Genomic DNA, 27,756 nt, shown 5'->3' on the forward strand with positions numbered 1-27,756 from the left:
TCTTTTCTTTTCTTTTCTTTTCTTTTCTTTTCTTTTCTTTTCTTTTCTTTTCTTTTCTTTTCTTTTCTTTTCTTTTCTTTTCTTTTCTTTTCTTTTCTTTTCTTTTCTTTTCTTTTCTTTTTTCTCCCTTCCCTTCCCTTCCCTTCCCTTCCCTTCCCTTCCCTTCCCTTCCCTTCCCTTCCCTTCCCTTCCCTTCCCTTCCCTTCCCTTCCCTTCCCTTCCCTTCCCTTCCCTTCCCTTCCCTTCCCTTCCCTTCCCTTCCCTTCCCTTCCCTTCCCTTCCCTTCCCTTCCCTTCCCTTCCCTTCCCTTCCCTTCCCTTCCCTTCCCTTCCCTTCCCTTCCCTTCCCTTCCCTTCCCTTCCCTTCCCTTCCCTTCCCTTCCCTTCCCTTCCCTTCCCTTCCCTTCCCTTCCCTTCCCTTTCCATCCTCATGTTTCTACCATCAGCAGACAATACACTATACCTGGTTTAAAAAGTAATGTGTGGAAATTTTGTAGTGATTGGATGTGGGAGACCAAACAATGCCTCAGTTTGACTGACACAAAAAGAGGTTTCTTGGGATGGAACACATCAGAGGTAGAGTCAAGTTGGGTTAACACTAGAATACAATGTTTCCTTGTTAGAAGTGATGGTATTACTTAGCAAGTGGTATTCTTCTCTCCAAACGATTGCTCCTGGACTCCTGCTTGGTGTTATAAATATGCAGGGGATGGTTGCAGATATCTTCCCAAATAAACTAGAATTTCAATTACACCTTTAGCTTTTGGAAAGTTGTAAAAAGGAGAAAATTGTGTTCCAATGTTCTGAACAAATGTTTTTTACTTGAAACCTTTCATCATATACTTAGCTAGAGTCTGTGGAAACTTTAATTTTATTGCTGTTTTTGTGCATAATTAAGACATAGATGCAAACATTTGTCTTGCATAGATGCAAGAAAAAGATACAAACATAAGAGATAATTCTTTAGTAACTTGTAATAAATTGTCTTCTGACATTTCAATACAGGTGGGAGATCATTAGTCAAATTAACTAGTGCATACATTAATATCCTCCAAATTTATCTTGTAAAAAGCATGACATACTCATCAAAATAAAGACTGTCCTGCAAAATTCGGTACAGATGGCAGTGCAAGATGACATCTTTTCTAAATGTGTCAAAATGTTCACTCAGTCAAGCAATATGATTGGTTGCACATTCTGGGTGCATTATTAAAATAACAAAAGCAGTAAAATTCACTTGCATGAACACCTGCTGCTAGAGTTACTTAAGTAAGGCAAAACATCTAATTAAGTAATATATTATTATTTTTTTTCCACTGGCAAATAAGTTAACAGTTTAATGTAATGATTGGATTGTTTAAAAGGTTTTAAGTCAGTTCATTACACTACTTAGATTTACAACATTCAAATACAAAATATCCCTTCCTAATTGATAGTGAAGTGATCCTGATATGACCCTTCATACAATATAACAAGACGCTATATAAGAATAGACACATAACAGGCCTATTTTGTCTGCTAGGTGGTGTCTTTAAAGTATGAATACTATCTTTCAGATAGTATGCATTCCTCTACTGCTTGAAACAGGAAAGCACAGAGATGATTGATAAGTCCAATATCACAGACAGAACTCAGATTTGAGAAAATAAGGCAATATCTGTTCTGTTCTGGGGATCTGATGTGGTGGTAGAAACAAAGCATCTACAACAGTAGAGATGCTGTTTTTATTTTGTTATTTCAGCATTTTAAAATGTCAAAAACACATCGTATGAAGTCTAATCTAACTCTTGTGACAGCAAATCTCATCAAGGCATGAATATCATTTTTTTATTGATGAATGATTTTTATTTCAAATGATTAAAATATTTTCAAGACCTTTTTATTTTTATTTTTGTTTTTGTTTTTATTTTTTCCTCATTGGAGAACTCGGCCAACCCATGCCTGGTTTCAGTTCAGGGTCCTACACTCTGGGTAATGTTAACTGTTACTAAACTGTTCAAAGGAACATGCTGAGGAGTGAAATAAGGCATATCTGTTGGAGGCCTGAGCACATCTTTGCTACACCAGCCTTAGTCTGAAATTGTACACAGGAAGTGACTCTGTACTTGGCAGTGCAGAGCAATAACCATGGAGCCCTTTCTTCAGCTCTTATGCCTGACCTTCGCAACAATGGTTAGCTGATTAAAATAGGACATTAAACTAATCTCCTTATGTAAACAAAAACAAAATAAAAAACAAAACAAGAAAAAATCACAACTGAGCAATGTCTACTCTTTTGTTTTTATATAGGAGGAAAGGGAACAAAACTAAAACACTTTGACGACTGATATACAGTTAAACTGTTAGCTCAGTGTAACAGCCTACGGGTGAATTTGGTAACAACAGGATGACACTGGAGAAACTGCTGTCTTGAAGGGTTAACCAAGACTGCACTTGCAGTCTTGGTTATTGTGAGGCAGGAAGAGTAATAGTCCAAGCTGTGTGAGCACCTCCCCTCCCCCTCCCCCGGCACACACACATACGAAAACACATGTTTATTTCTCTGTGTGCAAGGTGCCCACCTGTTCAGCCCCCCAGGCCCTGGCCAGCCCTGCCACTGACGCCTCACACGGGGATGCGATGCTCTTTGCGAGAGGCTGTGGATGGAGATACGGTTTCTGTAGTGATGGGGAGACTACGGAGAGCTATTGGCTGCCGGCTTTGTAAATTTCATTCAGTTTGGTCCAATAGCAGGAGGAGAGCGCCTGGTACAGCCTGGACCTCTCTCCCCCTCTCCCAGCCTGCCTTGCCTTGCAGATCAGACTCTCCCCGGCTCGGTCTCTCTGCATAGGCAATCACAGCTCCTACTCGCAGACCCAACTCTCTCTCTTGCACTGATTGTAATGAATTTTCTGCCTGAATGTAGGTTGCTGACAAGTGAGAACACGAGTTTCTTTCAGATCCAGTGTTGTTGTTTTTCCTATTGTTATTTTTAAATTTTACCCCCTTCGTGGTCGTTGCATTCCTTTGGAGAAGCAAATCGCGTTGGATTCCAAAAAGGAGAGCAGGAATCTTGTGTGAATAATCCCGGCTGCATCATGATACCCTGAGAGGATTTCCTGAAAGAATCTGGCTGTGTTAAAAAGACCATTATGCTTCTGCAGCTATTCCAGTGTTAAGGTAGGAGTACTGGGTTTAGCGTTTGCGTGTTCATTTCATTTTTTTTCATTTTTTTCATTTGCTTTTTTTTTTTTTTTTTTTTTTCCCGGCGGGGGTGGGGGAGAGGTGTTGCAGTTGGTACTCTGGCAAAGGGCGAGCAGTTTGCTGCAGTCGTCTGTGCTTTTACTTTTCCCATCATTATAAAACGATACTTTCTGCCATCTCCACCATCATACATGATCTCGATGTCACATATGTGTATATATGCAAATATATTTATTTTTTATCCGCTTTGGTCTCGACCCCCATAGCCCCCTTGCACCATAATTTGTTTGGAGGCATTTTGCTGCAATCAGCTATTTGGAAAGGCTCTGGGGTTCTGTGTGAGATGTTTACAAAGTAGCTCTGCCTTACAGCCGAATAAACAGAAGAGTGTGGAGGAGAGGAGGGAAAAATATCTGCAGTACAGAGAGAGAGAGAGAGAGAGAGAGAGAAAGAGAGAGAGAGAGAAAGAGCAAAGCCACAGTTTTCTGCAAGCGCGGAGAGGGGCTGGAGCAGTACCTCATGCTCTGTGTGCGCCTGTGGTTTTCAGGGAAATACAAAACCAACACCTCGGGTTTTGGTTAACCACTTCCCTCGCTGCCACCACAGCCACAGAAAAGAAAAAGGGGACGGGGGAGGATGGCGGGGGAGGGGGGGGGGAAGAGAATGAGGGAGGCGGCTGTTCAGAGGAAATCTTGGCTCTTCTTGGATTAAGCTGTGCACCCGCTTTTGGTTTAGCTATTCTGTGTTTTTTTTTTTTTTTCTTTTTTTTTTTTTTCTTTTTTCTTTTTTTTTTTTTTTTCCCTTTCTTTCGTTCCTTTTCCGGGCTCGGGTAAAATGCCCCCTTTTGTGATGGGCATGGGTTCCCGCACGTGATGGAGCGGGTACTGGCACTGGGGAGAGCCAGCACCAGTATGCGCGGAGCGGCAGCGGCGGAGAGTGGGAGGGGGGGAGGGAGGGGGAAAAAATAAAAAAAAAATAAGTTAAAAAAAAAAAAAAAGGAAAAAGGAAAAAAAAAAAAAAAAAACAGAAGAAAAAGAGAAGCACACCCCCACCTCGACCGACAGTAAATCGGCTTCTCTGCAAAGCTGGGGCGGGGGCGGGCGAGGCGGGGGCTGGCGGCGGGAGGCGCCAGGGCTGCGCCCCCTCCCTGAGGAAAGGCCGCCGCCACCCCCCGCGCCCCGCCGAGCGGGGGCGGCCCCGCGGCCCTTTCGGACGCCCGACAGGCGGCGCGGGGGGCCGGGGGGAACCAGCAGCTCGACCTCCCCCCCGCACTACCCCCCCGCCGGGGAAACTTGGCTGCTTTCGGCTCTCCGCGTGGGGAGAGAGGAAGTTTGCGCGGCCGTGGCGGGGCGCGGCCAGGAGGTGGCGGTGTGGGCCCGCGCCCGCTGCTGCTGCCGTCCTCGTCCCCGTCCCCGTCCCCTTCCCGTCTCCGTCCCCGTCCCCCTCGATGCGGTGCCAGGAGCGGGCAGAACGCGAGGCGCGGAGGGAAGTTTGGCGGCCGGGGGAGGGAGCGGGGAGCTGGGGGAGCGGGGGGAGCGGGGAAGAGCGGCCTGGGGGGGTCCAAGCGCCGCCAAAGACAGGCTGAGGTGCGAAGGAGCGCCGCGGTGCACCTCAGGTCCTCAGGTGCGGCGGTCTAAACCTTTAAAGCCTTGGTAGTACAGGGAGCGAAGCAGCGGCGGATGTGGACGTTTAAAAGATGGCTTTATTTATTTATTTATTTATTTATTTATTCATTTATTCATGTATAGGATTTGTGAGCGAAATGATGGCATGAATGCAATCACACGCTCAGATGGTTTGTATTTACAAACAAGCCATCGCCACTAAAAAAAAAAAAAAAAAATAAGCTCTTTAATCATGATTGATCAGTGTTGAGAGCAAATTCTAGACTGACTTTTGTTTTTAAATTATTATTAACCTTAGGGGTATACATGCATATTTTTAGAAGTAGGTGATTAGAAAGCAAAACTCTGTTTGACCCAAATGGAAATCTCTGGTATATTCTCTTCCTGAAACATAAATGTAACTGCCACCTTAAATATCTCCTATAAATGGAAAGACAATAGTTCACACCCAATGGGACACAAATTAAGTTTATTAATTATTAGAAGTATAAATCTTTTGTTAGTGCTAAAGAAATAAACTTGTTTTCTGCCACCATAAGAAAATAATGAATTACTTACATTAATTTTAATTCCTGGATGAAAGCACAACTTTGCTTTGTAGCAGTGCACTGATTTCATATGTCTAATGAACCCTACATTTCATTTTACTTACAAAATATGTATTTGATATTGCACCAATTAATAGCATCTATATAGACCTCTGTGTAGGTAATACCTATGTGGATATGCAGGACTTTTTTTTTTTTTTCTTCTTCTGAGTAATGGGTTATACGCATTGTCTTATGAATCCTATTCCAAATAAACACTAAAGACTGAGAGCATGAAAACATGCCGTGCAGTTTCTGGTAACTCAAACACAGCAAGATCTATAATGTCTACAATGGCATGCAATTTTCTGAGAATAGGGATTTTTTTTTTTTTTGACTTACTTATTCCTAGCATCTTGAAATTATTACTCTTTTGTGTATAAATGGAGCTGTTATTGCTCTTCTCTATTCATATGCCTGTGTACCATATAGGTGCAATCACTGTTGGTATGCTGTATGCAAGTGCAACCTATTAAGTTGCACCAAGTATAATAACTTAAATTCAGTTTGGCATCCAAAACGTGTTGGTCCTCAGGAGGATTCTGATTCATGTCTAATTTATTTATTTATTTTCCTTTGAATATAAACACCTTTTAGTCTTGATCTCTACTGTAAAGCATATATGTAGACAGGAAAATACATTTTCTTCCTTCTATGTTTCTAGACGGAGTGATTACTTGCCTGGTATTGTTTTAAAGTGAAGTGCTGTACTACAAACATGTAGACTGTAAATACAAAAGTTTCTGATTATTTCTGTTTTTCAGCCAGGTGTGGTGGTCAGTGATGAAGTTTAATGTTTTTAAAGGTATCACAATACATTCAAATGAAAGCAAGCCTCATGGCGTGGCTTTTTTTTTTTTTTTTAGATAGTCCCACATTCCTGGGTAGATTAATTCACTTCACAGTTTATACATTTGATAAATATCTTCATCTTAATAGGCATCCTTCAGCTGAAGATCTGTCTTGTAGAGATCATTGTAGAGATGAAGACACAAGGCAGAAAGGAAAGCTATTTAACTAAAGCTTTGTGTTACAGATATCATACAGAAACAAGGATTTGTTTCACTTTTTTTTTTTTTTTTTTTAACAAAAGAGTGATTCAAGGAACATTTACTGACTGCTGCATAGAGGTTTGCACATTTGTTTTTGACAGGTTCTCAATACAGCCTCCTCTTGGCCTTTCAAACACGCATGCTGCTATTTGATGGCTGAATCACATAGTGTAAAGAACAGCTCCACCTGGGTAGGACAGGAATAAGCATCATGCTATAACCAGCATATAATTTAGTCATTCTGTCACTCGAAGACTTGTCATCGAGATTCAAGATCTCTTCAGAATGAGTAAGATTGGTTAGTTATGTGCACTGGATTATAAATTTGTGAGTCTTAAAAAAAATCCTAATAAAACCAAAACATAAACATGAGCTGCAAAAATCAATATAAGGCTCTCATTTCCAACTGCAGCTATCCTCTGTCACCGTTCAGCTCAGGTGTACTCAAGCAATGTTTGTAAAGCATTTATGCTGTGAGCCATTTCGATCCCCACATCTAACAGGGTTATGTACTCAACTCTGTCACCTGTTAATAGTTCTCTAGTTCTCATTGTATTTGTTTTAGAAGTCCTCAGATTGGATTTGGGAAAAAAAAAAAAAAAAGCCACACAAGAGAAGGCATTGCTGTCTAGTAGAGGAAAATTAGGTTTATTGGTAATACTCTTGCAAAATTATTTTGATTGAAATGAAGCACAGTGTTATTCAACTTTTCACAACTTGAAATGGATTTAAGGTTAGAGAAAATAAAATTGAAAAATACAGTTTATAAACTGCTTGTAGTGAGTGGATCCAAAGAGTATGAAATTATTCTGAAGATACTACATTCAAGCTCATCTCTCTTTATACCATGTAAACTAGGAGGAATTCTTTCTGGACAGTGTCCTTAGAAGTAAGATGTATATGGCCCAGAGATGCTTTGTGTTGTGCTCAACTTGCGTGAGAATAGAAGCAACCCTTCTAGAAGATGGTATTTTATGTGAGATCTGCAGCGAGGCTTTACCACAAGCATAGCTAATTCAAACCAAATGCATTACCACATGCTGGAGTGATCCCTAGCTAAGAATGTTCAGATCTGTACTGTAATAATCTAAAAATAAAATGTAGTCACTGATGTCACAATGTATAATTCTTTCTTTCTGCTGTCTTCTGTGCTGAGCCCACACACCACTTAGTGTCATAGGATGTATTTTGGTAAGTGCATACTGCTGACTAGCTTCAGTTGAGGGTTAGGACTTTTCTATGCTTGTCTGTCTTCTGTTGTTTATGTACTCCTAGAGACTTGCAACTTGATGGGGAAGTTTAGGCTTTCAAGACATAAGCTTTGAAAGTGAGTGGCATTTTTTATTAGGAAAAATATTTGAGTTATAGTTCATAAATATAAAATATATATATATCTGAAAACATGAGTACTGCATAGCTGTCACAATTTTCTCTTATTTGTATAACTTCATTTAAAAGCATTCATTTTTATTGTTTGCAGAGGGACTATTTTTAAATATTGCATAGATTGTAACAGAATCATATTAAAGATTGTTTCTTTTAATGTAACAATAAAGTATTTGTGCAATATAATGTTTTTTTATTTTCTTTGATTAGCCAACATGCAATTATATTTACTTCTGAAGTAGCTGACTTGATTTCTTATGTAGAATGAATTAAAATATTTTTATTTACTTTTATTTGTGTTTTTTTTTTTTTTTTAATATAATGAATATAATGAAAAATAATTTTGTATACTAATTACACAAATCATTGAGACTAAGCCACTTTGATATTTCTCCATAAAGGACGATAGATGAAATGTGTAAGACTGAAGTGGTATGTTTTGATGGTAGTAAACTTCTAGTAGTATATTTCAGATTTGAATTTGTTGAATGCATTAGACAAAAATAGGTAGCGTACTGCTTCTCAGTACAAATTATTTCAGAGGTAAGGCATTTCCTTTTTTTCTCCAAGGTCAGGTAGCTACTGTCATTTAAAAGAAGTCTACTATAGCCAGAAATGGAAGAGGAAAATCATAAACAGTCATTTGTGTCCCAAAGTGTTGCTTGAAGTTGTCTAATGGCTTGAATATTTTGAAAATACTTATTGCTTTAGCGTCTGTGTTGGTAACAGGCCCAATACAGACCTGGAAGGAACCAGATTTCAAACTGTTGGTACTGTGCTCTGTACTTTTTCTATCAAATTCATAGTCCTAGTACAACTGACCAGCCATGTCGATCAGTGCCATCATGTGGTGATGTTGTGATATCATTGCCAGCCATTTCTGGGTTGGTGATCAAGATTCTTTAGAAGCTTCTTAGAGTCAGTTTTGGATTCTTAGTGAAAAATAGACAAGTTAATGCCAACAAGTGTTCCTTCCAAAAACTGTTTAGAACTGTTATGAACTGAGCTTAAACAAATTACTTACATTTTCTATAATAAGATTTTTTTTTAAGCTTTTGAGCACTTTTGAAGTAGAAGTGGCCAAACTTTAATAACTCCTCTGTTTGGTATTTTTAGGATGATTTTTTTTTTTTTTTTTTCCTGCAAGGAAGTCTATGCTGTAATAATCTCCAAAGACCTTTTTTTTTTTTTTCTTCTTTTTCCAAATATATTATGTACCATACATATATCATCACAATACATTATATAACATACTTTTGCACTGTGATTTTCAAATGCAGAATTTGGAATGGAATCAGATTATTTGTGTTTATTTCTATGTATTCATTTTATACAGACATTTTAAAATTAGATTTTAGACAATTTTTTTTTTTTCAACAGCTACTTGCAAAGTAGTAGCAGCTAGTTTTTCTTCTTTTAAATATTTTTTTTTGCAGACATTACACAGACCACTAATATTAAAAAGTGGAGCAAGCAATTACTTAAAATTTGTCAATAATATAATGATGTTTTTGTTGTTGGTTGTGTTTTGTTTTGTTTTGTTTTGTTTTGTTTTTCTGAATATATTTTATACATATCACTTATTGACTACTACTTTATTTATTATTCTCCACAAATCTATATCCCCTACCTGTGAAATATCTCTTTCAAGTACTTGGACATATAAAGACACGTTACAAAAAATAAAAATTATATAGGAAATGTACTTCTAATTTGACTTATGATCTACCTTTTTTGATTTGCTGTGAATCATTGGTACATCTGTGATTACTAAAACTCTCTGAAACTAGTAATGAATAGGACTATTTCTGTGTTTCATGGGATATCTCAGGCATAAGCCAAAGAATTGCAGCAACACTGAAATGCTGATGGGCAGCCATAAGCAGCACCTAGTGAGTTATTCTTGTATTAGATGTTCCCTTCACCCAAAATTTAGAGCAGATGGTTCAGCACAGTACTTCAGGACAGCTTTCATCAGATAGAGCATTGCATCTCAGTCAAGTATGTAGTCACTCATTTGTTGGTTGGAGTCTCCCAAGCCAAATATATCTCTATCAATAATGTAATTGTTGAAATGTCTTCCTGCTGCATTTTACATCATCTACATGAAAGCAAAGATAAGTTCTCAATACACAATGGAGTGAGTGGAAGTAGAACTTTCTGCAAAATATGCACAGATTGACAGATGAGCTGTGGTGCCCAAGGCTGTGAATTTGTTTAACACAGCCAGCAGTAGGTCTGCTGCTGAAATTAGAATTGTTCAGTGTCCGTAGTTTCCAATCTGCAGGTGGTGAATTATGGGGCAGATGATGCAAATCCACTTCTTTTTAAGGATGAAATATTAGTATTTATTGAAACTGGATATTAACCTTGGATCTGGAATTAATCTCTTCAAGTAAGATGCAGCATATTAATTTCATGTTCATTGTAATAATACTTTGATTAGGTGCAGAAGTTATAGTGGAAAGGTGGACGTATTGCTTCCATCTAAAGAGGTTAGTTATTAAGGAAACATTACTTTTTAATGTTGCATTTCTTAAGCCTTTCTTTTTCTCAAGATCTTGTATATGAACTGTGCTTGAATTATGACTTTTGAAAAAAATGCTTAGAGTTTATATCAGTTTGATGCCATCTTTAAATATAGATGAAATTTCAAATACAGTGCTCTAGGAATTTGGTAATGCAGGTCAGCTGGCACCTATATATAAAGAATAAAGAGACAGTAAGACCCATAGAATCATAAAGGTTTGAAGAGACCTTCAAGATCATCTGGTCCAACCATCCTCTACCACCAATGTCACCCACTAAACCATGTCCCTAAGCATCATGTCCAACCCTTTCTTAAACACCCCCAGGGACGGTGACACTGGCCCTCGGGGAACACCACTCATGAGCAGTCACCAGCTAGATTTCACTCCATTCACCACTACACTCTGGGCCCAGCCATCCAGCCAGTTTTAACCCAGCAAAGAGCGTACCTGTCCAAGCAATGGGCTGCCAGCTTCTCCAGTTTACAGGACTGTGAAAGACATACTGCAATGATTTTTCTGTCCTGATCTGGTACAGAGGTGTGATGTTACTGAAATGCAATGAATTATTGGTGTAGTTAGCTTGTAGCACTATTCTACAATGAGTTGCCATGGTCGTGGAGTAAACTGCAAGTATAAGTGAAAGTAGCTGTCTATTAGAAGAGCTGACCCATTTTTATTTGTACTGTGATATAGTAAATAGATATTTCTCGGTGGAATTATCAGTCTGAATTCTCCATTCTCTATTTACTTTAGAAATAAAATGTTCTAGTGAATTGTCCTCCTGCTTAAATCTATCTTGTCTAAGAGTTTTGGCTCTGGAAAATTGAAATTAGAACACGTAGTTACAATCTTTCATTTTCCTTGTTTATGCTTTACCTGCAAATACTCTGTTTTCTTTCTTTTCTCTTAATTTTTTAATTTTAAGTTTTTAATTTATCCCAGATCCCTCACAAAGCTTTCTCCCATTTATGAATTATTAAAGGTGTAATAATGGTCAATATGGTGGTGGCAGCTTCAATAGCTAGAGCAAAAAACTCTTTTCTCTTGAGTGATTTATATTCACATTTCTGATATGCTGAATTTGAGTGCCTTTTTTGTAAAGGATTTGTAAAGGATTTTGTAAAGGATTTGTAAAGGATTTCTTGTTCTGGCACTAGAAATTACATTAACAATATAGAAGTTACACAAGCAATGCTGAGAGAACATAAGATGGGAGCAATTGTAATAGTGGTAGTGTGCTGAATTCTCTTAGCTATCAGATAAGAATGGAAAGCTAAGTAACTCTTGAACTTGGTATATGAGTTACAATCACTGGACCATAACACTTCACAGAAACACATTTCCATAGTAGGTTTTAGTTTCTGTTTGCCCCTGGAGAGTTAATACTTGTATAGGCTTGATATTTCACTGCTTTCTGAAGCCAGTTAGCCATGTTACCAAATAGTAAGCTGTTTTGTTGTTGTTTGTTTATTTTGTTTTGACAAGGAATTGTATTGAGGTTGGAGAAGATACTGTCTGGAGCAAGAAGAGTCAATAAGGGTGATGAAGTAATGGTTGAATTCCTCTTTGGAAGAACAGTATCGGTGTCGTGTTTAACACCCCTTCTGCTTCTTAAGACCTGAAAACTAAGCAGTGAATGGAATAATTACGTGTAAGATGAGGAGACTTCATATTCTATTTTTTGCCTTTCCTTCTGTGTAAGATAAGGGATGTTTCTCAAATGACACCCATCCCTCCCCCTCTCCCCACCCCAAATTCCTAGCCTGGTTTGGTGTTTATCCTTCTAATACTTTGTATTGCCTCAAAATGTCCTTCCTTGTCAAAGGCTATAAACATGCAATGCCTTGCAGACAGATTAGCAGTTTCAAAGAAAGGTTAACATTGAATATGATTTTCATAGAAGAAGAAGAAAGAGATAAGAAGGAATGAGGTAAGAAGTAAGTTGCCATTGGGGGTAGATTCTCAAAACAGATACAGGACACTCACTAAAGAAAGACTGAGAATGTAAGGCAAGTGTAGGAATTAGGGGATGACAAATAGGGACAGTAAAGATGCTAGAGCAGGGAAAGCAGAATAGTGAGAGCAAGTATAGTAAATGTTCTGAAGAGCCTGTAGAGTTCTGGAGAGTCAAGACAGAATTACAAGAGGGATGTTTTGGAAGATCAGAGTTAGGTTTTGTCTAAGGGGGTGCAATATACTATGAATAGGCTCGCTATATGGATAAAAATGAAAATACAATTCTCAGTATCAATGTCATTCTACAGGGTTATAGATCATACTCTTTGAAAGAAGAGTACGATTAAGATTTTCTTTTTAATAATCATTTAAAATATTTTTTCTCCAAATAAAACTATGTATGAAGGGGGACGGGGTGGGAAAAGAGGCTTGGTAGAGAATGAGCCTGTGGGAGTAGTTCCAGGGTTGTGGGTGAGGCCAGTGGCACAGCTGAAGCGTGTCTACACCAATGCATGGAGCATGGGCAACAAACAGAAGGGGCTGGAAGCCATTAAGTGGCAGGGAAACTGTGGCCTAGTTGTCATCACTGAAACATGGTGGTACCACTCCCATGACTGGAGTGCTGCAATGGATGGCTACAAGCTCTTCCGAAGGGACAGGAACCTAAGGAGGTGAAGTGGCATGGCTCCCTATATGAGAGAGTGTTTTGATGCTGTTGAGCTCAGAGTTGAGAATCATAATGTAGGGTTCCTATGGATAAGGATCAGGGGGTTGGCCAACCTAGTGGGGGTCTGCTACAGACTGCCAAACCAGGATGAAGAGATGGATGAGGTGTTCTATAAGTATCTGGCAGAAGTCCCTCAATCACCAGTGCTTGTTCTCCTGGGGATTTAACTTCCCAGACATATGCTGGAAATAAAATACAGCCCTGAGGAAGCAGTCTGGAAGGTTCCTGGAGGGCATGGAAGACAGCTTCCTGACTCAACTGGTTGGTGAGCCTACCAGAGGGGGACTGCCGCTAGACCTGCTGTTCACAGAGAAGGACTGGTGGGACATGTGGTGGTAGGCAGTTGTTTTAGGCAGAGTGACCATGACATGGTAGAGTTCTCTACCCTTGGTAAAGTCGGGGGGCGGGAGGGGACGGATCAGTAAAACTACTACTTTGGACTTCCAGAAAGCTTTGAATTGTTCAGGACACTAATAGGGAGAGTCCCCTGGGAGTCCGTCCTGAAGGGCAGAGGGGTCCAGGAAGGCTGGATGCTCCTCAAGAAGGAAGCCTTATAGGCACAGGAGCAGGCTGCCCTCATGCCCCATAAGATGAACATAAGATGAAGATGGGCATGGCTGAACAGGGAACTTTTGCTGAGTGTCCAGGAGAAAAATAGAGTGGAAGAAGGGACAGAAAACTTGGGGAGAGTACAAGGAAGTTGCCAGCATTCGCAGAGAAAAAATCAAGAAGGAAAAAAGTCCAGTATGAGCTCAACCTGTCCACTACAGTAAAGGATAATAAAAAATGCTTTTATAAATATTTTAATAGCAAGAAGAGGGTCAAGGAAAAACTATTCTTTACTGGATGCTGGGGGAGCATCACTACTGAGGATAAGGAAAAGGCTGAAGTTCTTAACACCTTCTTTTTATCTGTCTCTACTGGCCAGACCACTTGTCTTTGGGGTATTCAATCTCCTGACCCAGAATTCTGGGACAGGGAGCAGAAGAAACTCCCCACAGTTCAGCTGGAAACAGTCAGAGACCTGCTGCTCCACCTCGACTGTCACAAGTACATGAGGCCAGATAAGATCCGTGTGAGTGTGCTGAGGGAGTTGGTGGATGTGATTGCTGGGCTGCTTTCCATAATCTGTCAGCAGTCATGGTCATCTTAAGAGGTCCCCAGCTGACTGGAGACTTGCTAATGTGATGCCCATCTATAAGAAGGGTTGTAAGGAGGACCCAGGGAACTACAGGCCTGTCAGCCTGAACTCAGTGTCAGAAAAGATGATGGAACAGGTCATCTCGAATGCAATCACATAGCATATGTGGGACAGTGGGGGGATCAGGCCCAGCCACCATGGGTTCATGAAAGACAAGTCCTACATGACCAGGTGCATCTCCTTCTCTGACCAGGAGACCCACATGGTGGATGAGGTAAAGTCTGTTGACATAGTCTACTTAGAATTCAGCAAGGCATTTGACACTGTCTCCCACTGTATTCTTCTGGAGAAGGTGGCAGCCCATGGCTTGGACAGATCCACTCCTTGCTGGGTTAAAAACTGGCTGGATTGCCAGGCCCAGAAAGTAGTGGTGAACGGAGTGAAATCCAGCTAGTGACCGGTCACAAGTGGTATTCCCCAAGGGTTAGTGTTGAGGCCCACCCTCTTTAATATCTTTATTGATGATTTAGACAAGGGAATTAAGCGTACCCTCAGTAAGTTCGCAGACGACACCAAGCTGGGGGGAAGTATCAATCTGCCAGAGCATAGGAAGGCCCTGCAGAGGAACCTAGACAGGATGGATCTATGGGCAATGTGATGAGGTTCAACATGGCTAAGAGCTGGATCCTGCACTTTGGTCACAACAACCCCATGCAATGCTACAGGCTTGGAGCAGAGTGGCTGGAAAGCTGTGCAGAGGAAAAGGATCAAGGGGTGTTGGTTGATGCTCGCCTGAACATGACACAGCAGTGTGCCCAGGTGGCCAAGAAGGTCAACAGAATCCTGGCTTGTATCAGGAATAGTGTAGCCAGCAGGGCCAGGGAGGAGATATCCCCCCGTACTCTGCTCTGGTGAGGCCGCACCTCGAGTTCTGTGTTCAGTTTTGGGCCCCTCACTACAAGAAGGACATCAATGCCCTGAAGCGTGTCCAGAGAAGGGCTACAAAGGCTCTGGTGAAGGATCTGGAACACAAGTCATATGAGGAGTGGCTGAGGAAACTGGGGTTGTTTAGTCTGGAGAAGAGGAGGCTCAGGGGAGACCTTATTGCTCTCTACAACAACCTGAAAGGAAGTTGAGTGGAGCTGGTGGTCGACCTCTTCTCACTAGTTATCTAACTAGGTATAGGACTAGAGGGAATGGCCTGAAGTTGCAGCACGGGATGTTTAGGTTGGAAATGAGGAGACATTTCTTCTCAGAAAGAGCAGTCAGGCATTGGAATGAGTTGCCTAGCGAGGTGGTGGAGTCACCATCCCTGGGGGTTTTTAAGGAAAGGATGGACATGATGCTTAGGAACTTGGTTTAGTGGGTGACATTGGTAGTAGGGGATGGTTGGATCAGATGATCTTGAAGGTCTTTTCCAACCTTAATGATTCTATGATTCTATTAAAATATCACTTTTTTTTTTTTTTTTTTTTTTTTTTAAGAAACTATATTCACTATGAGTTTACTTCTATTCAGGAACATTTTATCTTATTTTTCTCAATTATAATAAGTCACATTTTTGGTTTCATTTCCAGATATATGTTTTAGAGGGGTTTTGTTTTGTTTTTGTTTATTTGCTTGTTTTTCCAATATGGCAAATGTAATTGTTCACCTGCAGGTCTTGAGATAAACTAGTCTTGCAGAGTGTTAAGTGCACAATGTGAATAAATTTACTTTAAATTATATAAAGACAGGCTTATCAAGCTATGTGGGTTTTGATGGTTCTGTCATTGGTACATAGAAAACAGTAGAAAATTATAGTAAAATTTATATTCATCCTACTCATATACATCACTCAAAGATGTTAAGGTAACAGTTGATGAAGATTCTGTGCATAGGCTGCTGTACCATTACCTCACACTTAAATTATATTTCATAGTTCACCTTTTCAAACAAAATAACTTGACATGCCTCTGCCCAGCCCAAAATCTTGTCTTTTAAAATAGTAGATCCTTGATGACATCTAAAATCAGACATTAGTTTTTCTTCAGATTATGCAGAGTACCAAACTTTCTTTCATGTTCTTTATAAACAAGCTTTCTCCTTACACTTAATGGGACATAATGTATAGAAGAGCCGTTTTTTCTTCGCTTACTGTAAGCTGTGTATTTGAGAGATAAAAGCATGACTAAGTTCTCATTAGCACTGCTTTAATATTATTTTTTGCTATTATCTTCAGTGGTCCTGTCTAGAAGTATAAATCTAGTGCTTGAAAATAAATAAGTAATTAAATAATTTTTTTTGCAGCTAACATCTCATCATTTATTGTATTAATTTGTTAGATACCTCTTTTCAGCAGAGAACTTGTTCCCTGTGCAGTAAATTGTTCACCAACCAGCCATATTTGTTTGCCCAAGTGAATGTGGGTGAAATGGTCCATCACAAAGTCATGTAATTGCATTAACTTTCTTGACATTGTAACTCTGAAAAGTTAAGACAAGGACAGAAGTTAATGACAGGACTTGCTGAAAATGAGATTCTTGAACATGACACACATTTTACTGAGTGTAAATAGTCTTAGAATTTAAGCTAATGATTTTTGGAGATAAAATTTTCTGTTATATTTATTTTACTCCATTAGATTTTTCTTGTTGAACAGGAGGATTGTTTAATTAGTGAGGTGGAAATATTTTAAATTCCAAATCCGTGCTAACTCTTTCAGTACTTTCTGGTAAGGAAAGCTGGGAGGAAGGGACCATTCTTGCTCCAGTGGTAGTGGTTTCCCACAAGTACCTACCATGACACAACTATAAGGATTTGCAGTTGCAAGACTGTAAGAACAAAAACATGAGATGCAGAGCATGAGAACAGTAAGGGCAAAATACTGCTCTACAGGCTCTGGAAAACTGCCTCAGTGGCTTAGGGTTCCTCCTAAGCTTACAGAGCTGCAAATTGCAGGCCCTTAGCACTAACAATGCTAAGTGCTAGTGTATGTAAGGCAAAATATGTCTTAACAGCATTCAAGAATCAAAATTTTCTGTTAGACCACATAAGCCTAAAATTAGAGATATGAAAATTAGGATAGTATAGACATAGCTTAGGACTTTCTTCTGAATATTGCCTTCCACTTCCACAACACCCCTCTGCCTCCCCTCCTCCCCCCCCCCCAAAAAAAAAAAAAAAAAAAAAAAAAGTAAAAAGAAAGCAAAAATAATTCATTTAGCTTTCTGCAGGCAATGGCACAGCATAACAGTACAATATACAACAAAATATAACATTTTTTCGAAATGTGTGGTGACTTTGTGTACACATATAACTTCTAGTATTTCATAACATATCCTTTTGAAAAATGGGCTTCTCTCTTCCAAAGACGATATTATCAATCGGTAATTGCCATGGTACATTTCAGTGCAGTTGACTTTGAATCATCACAGAATTGCCCAATATCAACAGTACCCAATGCCTCAAGGTATTCTGAAATACAAAATTTAGCCACAGGCATTAACAACACATACAGAGATTGCTGTCAGATCTTGGTGATATTCCCAGAACTGCTACATTCAGAATGCTGTACTTTGAGGAATGTTGTTGCAGGTTCAGATGGCTAAATTCGTTAGAGACTGAGGTGGCACAACAGGGACTACAGAGTTATCCTTGATGTTGTTGGATTTTATAATGGCAAAAAAAGAGCAAATGCCCACAGAATTTCTGGAGCTGGATACCAACCAATTCAGTCTTCCAAACTAATCCCAATGGTTTACTTTGTTGTTGTTAATAATGATTTTTTTTTTTCCATCATATTTTTAAGCTTAGTTGCTGTTTCCTTTCCAGAAAAAAATTAGCCATTGAAGGAATGCAAATGTTTCTTAATAGTCCAAGTAACTACTTCAGATCAGGAGCACAGTAGGCCTACTACTTATTCAAATTACTTATCAAACTACTTATTCTGAGAAGTTAGCTGTTGTGAACTGAGGAAGCTGAGAAATAATGACTGTACAGGTTGTGGACTTTTCTGTCATGAGAATGGAAAACAAACAAACAAAATAAACAACAGTGAAAAACAACGAACTAGCAACACCAAACACTACCCCCTCACCCCCCTTTATATTACTATATGCCTCACTTATTGATTAGTACTTGACAAAAGATCTTTGCAGGGCTCCTACACCATTTTCCACTGTGAACAATACACATGTTCAATACCTCCATAATATCAAGACTGTGTTAAATAACTTTTATCAAATACATATTGAATATATTTCACAAAGTAGGAGATTTAGAAAAGAGGGTATTATATTTTTAGGTCTACATATCTTAGATAATCACTCGTTCACACATGCATATGCAACCTGTATATCAAAAGTTTCAAAATGACTTTTTCCTGTACCTCACAGAATCATCTAGGTTGGAAGAGATCGCTTAGTCCAACCTCTGACCTAACACTAACCAGGCCTCCACTAAACCATATCACTAAGCTCTACTTCTAAACATCTTTTAAAGACCTCCAGCGATGGTGACTCAACCACTTCCCTGGGGAGCCCATTCCAATGCCTAACAACCCTTTCGGTAAAGAAGTTTTTCCTAATATCCAACCTAAACCACCCCTGGCACAACTTTAGCCCATTTCCCCTCGTCCTGTCACCAGGCACGTGGGAGAATAGACCAACCCCATCTCGCTACAGCCTCCTTTAATGTACCTATAGAGAGCAATGAGGTTGCCCCTGAGCCTTCTTTTCTCCAGGCTGAACAATCTCAGCTCCCTCAGCTGCTCTTCGTAAGACTTGTGACTATACCTGTCTCAGTGAATCTTGTTGGTGTGAGATACAAACAGACCTTGGGTATGTGTGACTTTGCTTCTCAGAAATGAGCAACTTTCTCTCAGAGACATTTTCAATGGGTCAGTGAGAGCTCTACCCATCAGTCAGTGCCCTTGGTTTCTTAAACCAGATTTTTATCCCACTAGTTTGGCTCAGACCAGATCACTGAAAACTAGAACAATAGTTCTGAAACTCCTGAAAAAGCAGTGTCTTTGTTGTTGTTGTTAAACAAATCTGTAACTACGTCTAATCATTGTTAACTTTCCTCCAGTAGATACTATGTATAGTATCTACTGGATATAGTATATATATAGTATAGATACTATGAGACACTGACCAGATTGACCCTCTAGCAGGATCATTAAAAGTATGTGCACATGCTTAGCAAGATTTTTCAAAGATTTTTACAGAAAGACCTTGCTTGAGTCCCCAAGTGGAACAGTTCATCTTCCATAACACAGAGGCCTCCTTTCAAAGCTTTAGACAGCTGTGTGCAAACTAGCTGTTCTAGGCTGTCCTTACAGATTTTTTTTTTTTTAAGAAATAAGAATTATGGGATGCATTTTTCCTGTTGTAAGGCCTTATTTAGAATAAGATTAAGCATTTATTATTAATGTGTATAGGTAATAAATTAATTTGACCAGATGAATCCTAGTCAATGAATTTAAATTTGACCTTCTTCCACAGACTATATGTTTCTGTTTTGCTGTTTTAAGGCCTTGTCTGAAACACCCATATTATTTCTGGGGCAATAGGCAGAGGTCCCTTACAATTGCTCTTTATCATTATTTCTGTTATATATTCTGTTATGGGTCTCCTTTTAACATAACAGACAGCTCTTTTCATGGCAATAGAGTTCTTGGTATTTGTGACATTTTCAGATGCGTTTTTCTTATGAAGGTTTGGGGTTGTTGGATGTCTGATATGTTTAAATGCCATTGATTGTCTGGGCTCTAGCCTTAATTTGAAGTTGTTACTGCACATATTAGAGGCCTGAATGATCTGAATGTTGCCCTTTTTGAACTTTTGATGGTTAGCAGGTTTTTTCACAAGTTTGTTGGGAGTTGTTATTGGTGTAAAGAAACCTCCTCCCTCCATGTGGAAAATTCATTCAGTGATTTTAGTCACATGTGAAAAATAGTAGCTACTCAGTTATGTTGCATACAGAGAGCATTTGATGAGATGGTCATCTACCAGTGCATTCTATGTGTGAAAATTCTGTTGCAAAAATATGTATCAGTGTTTCATAAGGTTTTCTATGATTCTGAATTGTAATGGTGTGATTTATTTATCTATCTATTTATTTATTTATAGTAGGTATGACATCTATTGGAAATAATTATGATGTTTATCTTTTACTGTGGCTGAGGCTTAAGGACTCAGACTACTATCTCTATGTCACTTGCAAGTTTTGCTAAGCAGAAAATAGGGGGGAAGACTGATTTTTTTTTTTTTTGGGGGGGGGTACGGTGGGGTAGAGGGGAGTGGTTAAGTGCAATGTAGAACACTTTTAGAGAATGAAGTTTAAATTACAGTCACTGGAAATGACATAGATATTGGAGAGGGAAAATCCTCATATGAATTGTCTGCCTAAATACATTTTGTTCCAGACATAACATTTAAACTTTCAAAATCAGGAACAAAGCAAATAGTTTCTATTTCTAGCTTCACTACTTCTAATCATGGTTGAACACAAATACTAACATTACATAACTTTAATTAATGATAAATATTTCAATTCTATTTAATTGTTTACAATTGTGCCAACCAATGAAATAGATAAAATTTTGGTTTTTGCAGCACAGGGTCTCTCAGTTTGGTAGAAACAGTTCATACTTCTCAAATAGAAAAGACTAATGGATTTAGATGTTTGAATTTAATTTTATTTAAATACATTAGTTCTTTGTTTTTGTTTGTTTGTTTTTTTTTTTTAATACAAACTTTTCAAAATTCTATGCAAGAGCATATATATATGTATATATACATATATATACATATATAATAGAATCACTGAATTATCAAATAGTTTGGGTTTGAAAGGACTTTAAAAACCACTTAGTTCCACCCCCAACCCCCCTGCCATGGAGCAGGAACACTTTCCACTAAACTAGGTTGCTCAAAGCCCCATCAAATCCGGCCTTGAACACTTCCCGAAATGGGGTATCCGCAACTTCTCTGGGCAACCTTTCCAGTTCCTTACCACCTTCAACGTAAAGAATTTATTCCTTATATCTAGTCAAAAGATAGCTAAAAAGGACTGTTGTGGTTTAACCCAGCTGGCAGCTAAACACCACACAGCCTTTCGCTCACCCTCCCCCCTCCCTCTCTGGCATGGCGGAGGGAAACGGGAAAGTGAAGCCTATGAGTTGAGATAAAGACAGATTATTAGGACAGTGTCCTGGTTTCAGTTAGGACAGAGTTAATTTTCCTCCTAGTAGCTGGTAGAATGCTATGTTTTGGCTTAGGATGAGAAGAGTGCTGATAACATGCTGATGTTTTAATTGTTGCAGAGCAGTGCTTACACCAAGCCAAAGACATCTCAGCTTCTTGCTCTGTCCTGCCAATGGGCAGGCTGGGGGTGCAGCAAGAGCTGGGAGGGGACAGACCCAGGACAGGTGACCCAAACTAGCCAAAGGGGTATTCCATACCATCTGACGTCATGCTAAACAATATATAGGGGTGGCTAGATGGGGGAGGGGGGCCGGACTGCTTGGGGTTAGGCTGGGCATCTGTCATTAGGTGGTGATGGGGCCGGATGGGATCCACCCGAGAATACTGAGGGAGCTGGCAGAGGAGCTGGCCAAGCCGCTTACCATCATTTATCAACAGTCCTGGCTATCAGGGGAGGTACCAGTTGACTGGCGGCTAGCAAACGTGACGCCCATCTACAAGAAGGGCCGGAGGGCAGACCTGGGGAACTATAGGCCTGTCAGTTTCACCTCAGTGCCAGGGAAGCTCACGGAGCAGATTATCTTGAGTGTCATCACGCGGCACTTGCAAGGCAACCAGGCAATCAGGCCCTGTCAGCATGGGTTTATGAAAGACAGGTCCTGCTTGACGAACCTGATCTCCTTCTATGACAAAGTGATGCGCTTGGTGGATGAGGGAAAGGCTGTGGATGTGGTCTACCTTGACTTCAGCAAGGCTTTTGACACCATTTCCCACAGCATTCTCCTCAAGAAACTGACTGCCCATGGCTTGGACTGGTGTATGCTTCATTGGGTTAGAAACTGGCTGGATAGCCGGGCCCAAAGAGTTGTGGTGAATGGAGTGAAATCCAGTTGGAGGCCAGTCACTAGTGGTGTTCCCCAGGGCTCGGTGCTGGGGCCGGTCCTCTTTAATATCTTCATCAATGATCTGGACGAGGGCATTGAGTGCACCCTCAGTAAGTTTGCAGATGACACCAAGTTAGGTGCGTGTGTCGATCTGCTTGAGGGTAGGAAGGCTCTGCAGGAGGATCTGGATAGGCTGCACCGATGGGCTGAGGTCAACTGCATGAAGTTCAACAAGGCCAAGTGCCGGGTCCTGCACCTGGGGTGGAACAACCCCAAGCAGAGCTACAGGCTGGGAGATGAGTGGTTGGAGAGCTGCCTGGAGGAGAAGGACCTGAGAGTGATGGTTGATAGTCGGCTGAATATGAGCCAGCAGTGTGCTCAGGTGGCCAAGAAGGCCAACAGCATCCTGGCTAGTATAAGAAGCAGTGTGGCCAGCCAGGCAAGGGAAGTGATTGTCCCCCTGTACTCAGCTCTGGTGAGGCCGCACCTTGAGTACTGTGTTCAGTTTTGGGCCCCTCACTATAAGAAGGACATCAAGGTGCTCGAGCAAGTCCAGAGAAGGGCGATGAAGCTGGTGAGGGGTCTGGAGAAAAAGTCCTACGAGGAGCGGTTGAGGGAGCTGGGCTTGTTCAGCCTGGAGAAGAGGAGGCTCAGGGGCGACCTTATTGCTCTCTACAGGTACCTTAAAGGAGGGTGTAGTGAGGTGGGGGTTGGCCTGTTCTCCCACATGCCTGGTGACAGGACGAGGGGGAATGGGCTAAAGTTGTGCCAGGGGAGTTTTAGGTTAGATGTTAGGAAGAACTTCTTTACTTAAAGGGTTGTTAGGCATTGGAACGGGCTGCCCAGGGAAGTGGTCAAGTCACCATCCCTGGAGGTCTTCAAAAGACGTTTAGATGTAGAGCTTAGTGATATGGTTTAGTGGAGGACTGTTAGTGTTAGGTCAGAGGTTGGACTCGATGATCTTGAGGTCTCTTCCAACATAGAAATTCTGTGATTCTGTGAGCAATTGTATCGTGCATCACTTGTTTTGTACACATTATTATTAGTACTACTATTATCATCATTATTGTTGTTAATATTATCATTATTATTATTTTCCTGTCTTAATAAACTGTCTTTATCTCTGCTCATGGGCTTCACTCCCCCATTTCTGTCCCCCATCCCAGAGAGGGAGGGAGGATGGTGAGCGAACGGCTGTGTGGTGTTTAGCTGCCGACCGAGTTAAACCACAACAGACAGAAAATAAAATAATAATAATAATTAATAATAATTATAATAATGATGATGTACAAAACAAGTGATGCACAATACAATTCCTCACCACCCAATGACCGAATCCCAGCCTATCCCCTAGCAGCCGGCCCTCCCACCCCAACCAGCCACCCCTATATATTGTTTAGCATGACATCAGATGGTATGGAATACCCCTTTGGCTAGTTTGGGTCAGCTGTTGTGGGTCTGTCCCCTCCCAGCTCCTGCTGCACCCCCAGGCTGCCCACTGGCAGGACAGAGTGAGAAGCTGAGATGTCCTTGGCTTAGTGTAAGCACTGCTCTGCAACAATTAAAACATCAGCATGTTATCAGCACTCTTCTCATCCTAATCCAAAACATAGCACCCTACCAACTACTAGGAGGAAAATTAGCTCTGTCCTAACTGAAACTAGGACATCTATCCACCCCTTATTCCATACCATTTAAGTCATGCTCTGGTTACACTCTTTCCAATACATTCTAATTAATCACCATTTTCATCTATGGTATATAGCACTCATGGCAATGATGACATACAGTATTATATAATAATTAACATAATACAATTCAACTCATGGGCTATTCTCACTCAGTATTAAATCCCCTTGAGGTACACACCAGACCTTCCCATTCTTTTGCATTACCCACCAAGTACATCCAGGTCCCTGAGAGTCCAAATCATAGGACGAGCCATTACTCCTCATACTATCACTACAATCCCTGACAAATAGTCCCTCTCTAACTTTTGTTATAAATGGCTCAGGATTCAAGTTAGGATTAAATAAAAAAATAGGATTTATTAAAAGAATATAAAGGAATATAAAGGAATATATTAAAAGAATATAAAGGAACTTCTTCACTGAAAGGGTTGTGAGGCATTGGAACAGGCTGCCCAGGGAAGTGGTGGAGTCACCATCCTTGGAAGTCTTCAAAAGACGTTTAGATGTAGAGCTTAGGGATATGGTTTAGTGGAGGGCTGTTAGCGTTAGGTTGGAGGTTGGACTCGATGACCTTGAGGTCTCTTCCAACCTAGAAAATTCTGTGATTCTGTGATTCTGTGATTCTGTGATTCTGTGAATAGAGGTAAGCAAACAGCGCTGGGTGCACCGGGAGTCTCCGCTCCACCAGGACGCACACCAGTTACATCAAGCAGCTGATTTTTATGCTACTAGACTAATACATATTCATTACTACTTCTAAAAAAATAGATTATTATAATTAGCTTCCGGGGTCCAGTCCCTCCTACTGGAGCATGCGCAGTCTCCTCTGGGGGTCTCTTCTGGGGGTCTCCAGGGGTCTTTCATGCTGAAGGCTCATAGTCTTCCTCTCCCCCTTTGTACTTACTTGGCACCATGCCAAGTTTATAGAACATTCTCTGCAAGTCTTGTCTCCCAGCCGTCCTTCAGCTTCTTTTTCCTTCCTCTTAATCTCTCGGCCCCCCTAACCAGATACCAAAGATCCGCATAGTATCCCATAACAGTCACTAGTTGTTATCAGTTGTTCTGAAACTCCCAGACATCAAACACAAACAGCTTTCTTATTTGACGCTTCACGAGTAATTAAAACATTCTTCCCCAGCCATTCACAGACACATCTATAGCAGTGTTAAGTTAATCTCGAAGAAGACAGGAAAAAAAAGGCTGTAACTGTTAGAAATGGAAGTCCGGAATAACAAAAGCAAACAGGTTCATAAATTTAAGGAGTATTTTCTGAAGACTTGATAAATTGACTAGAATGAGGGGGAGACTGGGACACACTGCATCTGTGGTTCAAGAATTAAATTGCCAGTGCAGGGCCCAGAGGCAGACAGGATTCAAACAGAATTGTTCTTTATGGACACGAATTGTTAAAACATTCCTCACACTTTCTTGTAGGCCCCCTTTAGATATTGGATATATACTTCATCTCTTTTAAATGTTTGGTGTTTTTTATTGCCAAACAAAAGTTTACTTGTATCCACTTGATAATCTTGAAATGCTTTCATGAATACTTTTATTATTATTATTATTATTATTATTACATAAGTAATAGAAATAAATTAGAAAAAAAAAAAGAAAAATTCTGAAAAACATAACTATCTGTAGTGGTTCATTTATTGTGAATATCTGTCTCTTGAACATCAGCTGGGGGGGGATTGTGAAGGTAAACATTTCAGTTAGATTTCTTTGTGAAACAGAAAGAATTTCTTTGGGCGTAGATAATCAGACAGTGATTATTTCTATTCACATGTTTGGAACTGGTTACATAGCAAGAATATCATTTCAAAGGAAGGTTATCTATGTATTCTCTACATAAGGTTCTTTCCCAATATCTCAGTTTCTGTTTCTACTTCTAAGAACATTATCTGAACAATTTTAGGCTTTCCCTAAAATAATGCAAAGTTAAAAGCTTTATTAGCAAAAACAATACCACCACCACCAACAAAGCTTTTGCCATGATAACCTATGCTATACTGATCTATTTCTTGAATCATTAAGTAAAACTATCTGATAACTACAACATAGGCATTTATTATTTTTCCTTCTGTGAGTCTCAATTGCACCTTAAACAGATTGGTAGAATAAAAAGGAACTGCAAACTGAAATGTTTTTATTTGTCTCTAATATAGGTTATTTATTAATGGAAGATCCAGAATGTTAATAGAAACTTCAAATGGTTAACTGCATGCAGAATATCTCTTTTAACATAGTTACCCAAGGTGAGGAAGTTTTCTACAAATAGGCAATTAATTTTGAAACATAACGTATATACCATTCATAGTTTGAAGTGCTTGAAAAAGACAAGGGTTTTATTGCTGCTGTGGTTTGACACCAAGAGCATCTTTTGAAGTATTTTTGAAGAATATTTTGAAAATTTTAATTTTCCAAAATTTTGAAAATGAAGCCACTTAGCTGCTTGATGTGGACTCACACTTTATCCTCTATATTAATATTGACTGCACATGTATGTTTCTGGAGTCTTTCTGTACTCAGAGTAACACATCTACAAACATTTTGCAGGACTGTGCAATGTGTAACTCCAAGTTACACACATAATTATTTTCAGTACACATACCAGCACTATAGAAGTATTGGTGTTCAGACTTCCAGATGTTGGGTGCTTTGGTCTGTCAGAAAGTCCTCTGACATTCAGCTTCTGTGACCTGTAGTTGTGTTACACCGAAAAGTGTGCAAAGCACACATCACAATTTATATCACATGTATATAATATCACAATTTCATATGTGATATACCAGATTGATCAGAGTTCTCTTTGTTTCTCTATATAACTGTTAGAATATATAATCAATTCTTAAGGCTTCTTTAGGTAAAACTTGTCTTGTGGTCTGCAAAATGGAAGCAACTTTGCTTTTCTATAAGAGAATTAAAAAACTATATTTCTCTTAATACTACACCTGAGAGTTGGTGATAGTTTTTACTGTCACAACCATGTTTTTAGGTATGACTTATAATTTTCCAGTAGCATTTACCACTGCATACAATTTCCTATGCCCTGTCAGAATTTCCTCCTGAAATTGTGACAGGACAGGTATGAAACATGGATACTTAGTCTGATTTCAGCAGTCTGCTAATCTCATGAGAACTTTTATTGACTTCATAAGGCTTTGGATCAATCTCTTGTTCAAAGAAACTCTGGCCTTTCTTTGGCTTTTAGAAACTAAAATAACAAAAAGGTCAACATATTTATAACTCAGTCGCTCCTGAATAACTCTATTCTTCCAAGTAACAGCAGGGCAGGGAAAAACAATTGGCTTCTCAACCAGATAAGTGGAAAGAGAGTGGAGATATAGGACTCATGACAATCATAAATTTGTTTTGGTTATGACTTGCAATCAACAGAATACTATATAACCTATTACTGTTGCAGGCAGGAGATCTAAAGATGACTGACAGCACTGAGCAAGCAAGGTTTAGTTGAAAACAGTGTATTCTAAATACAGAACAGTGACTACATATAGCCCTACAGTGAGAGAAATCTTTTCATATTTTGCTCTAATAGGAGACAAGAGAGGACTCCTTAGACTTTTGGGAACCTTTAGAATCTTCAGCAAATATTCCAAGACACTGAAAACATTTTAGTCAATTTACTAAGTTCATGTAATGGAGTTTAAATAAATTTATCAATATATTGATTTCCTGCTCTGGGGAAATGTAAGGGCTTTTGTTATTATTGTGTTTGTTATTAGCTTGTTCAGTTATTTTTTCTACACTGTCTGGTGCTAATTTTGGAGAATTCTAAATCTA

General features: G+C 39.7%; 1 protein-coding gene across 2 annotated transcripts in view; it reads left to right on the forward strand.

Annotated features, from left to right (window-relative positions):
- The first annotated feature begins 2,790 nt into the window (after positions 1-2,790).
- The window catches only part of NLGN4X (neuroligin 4 X-linked), a 189,689-nt gene continuing 164,723 nt past the window's right edge, over positions 2,791-27,756 (forward strand). For both annotated transcript variants that reach the window (XM_032191110.1, XM_032191125.1), the window contains exon 1: positions 2,791-3,158. The gene's annotated coding sequence lies outside the window, so the exon portion shown is untranslated. The remainder of the gene's footprint in view (positions 3,159-27,756) is intronic.

The sequence above is a fragment of the Aythya fuligula genome, chromosome 1 (assembly GCF_009819795.1).
Source record: "Aythya fuligula isolate bAytFul2 chromosome 1, bAytFul2.pri, whole genome shotgun sequence".
Taxonomy (NCBI): Eukaryota; Metazoa; Chordata; class Aves; order Anseriformes; family Anatidae; genus Aythya; species Aythya fuligula.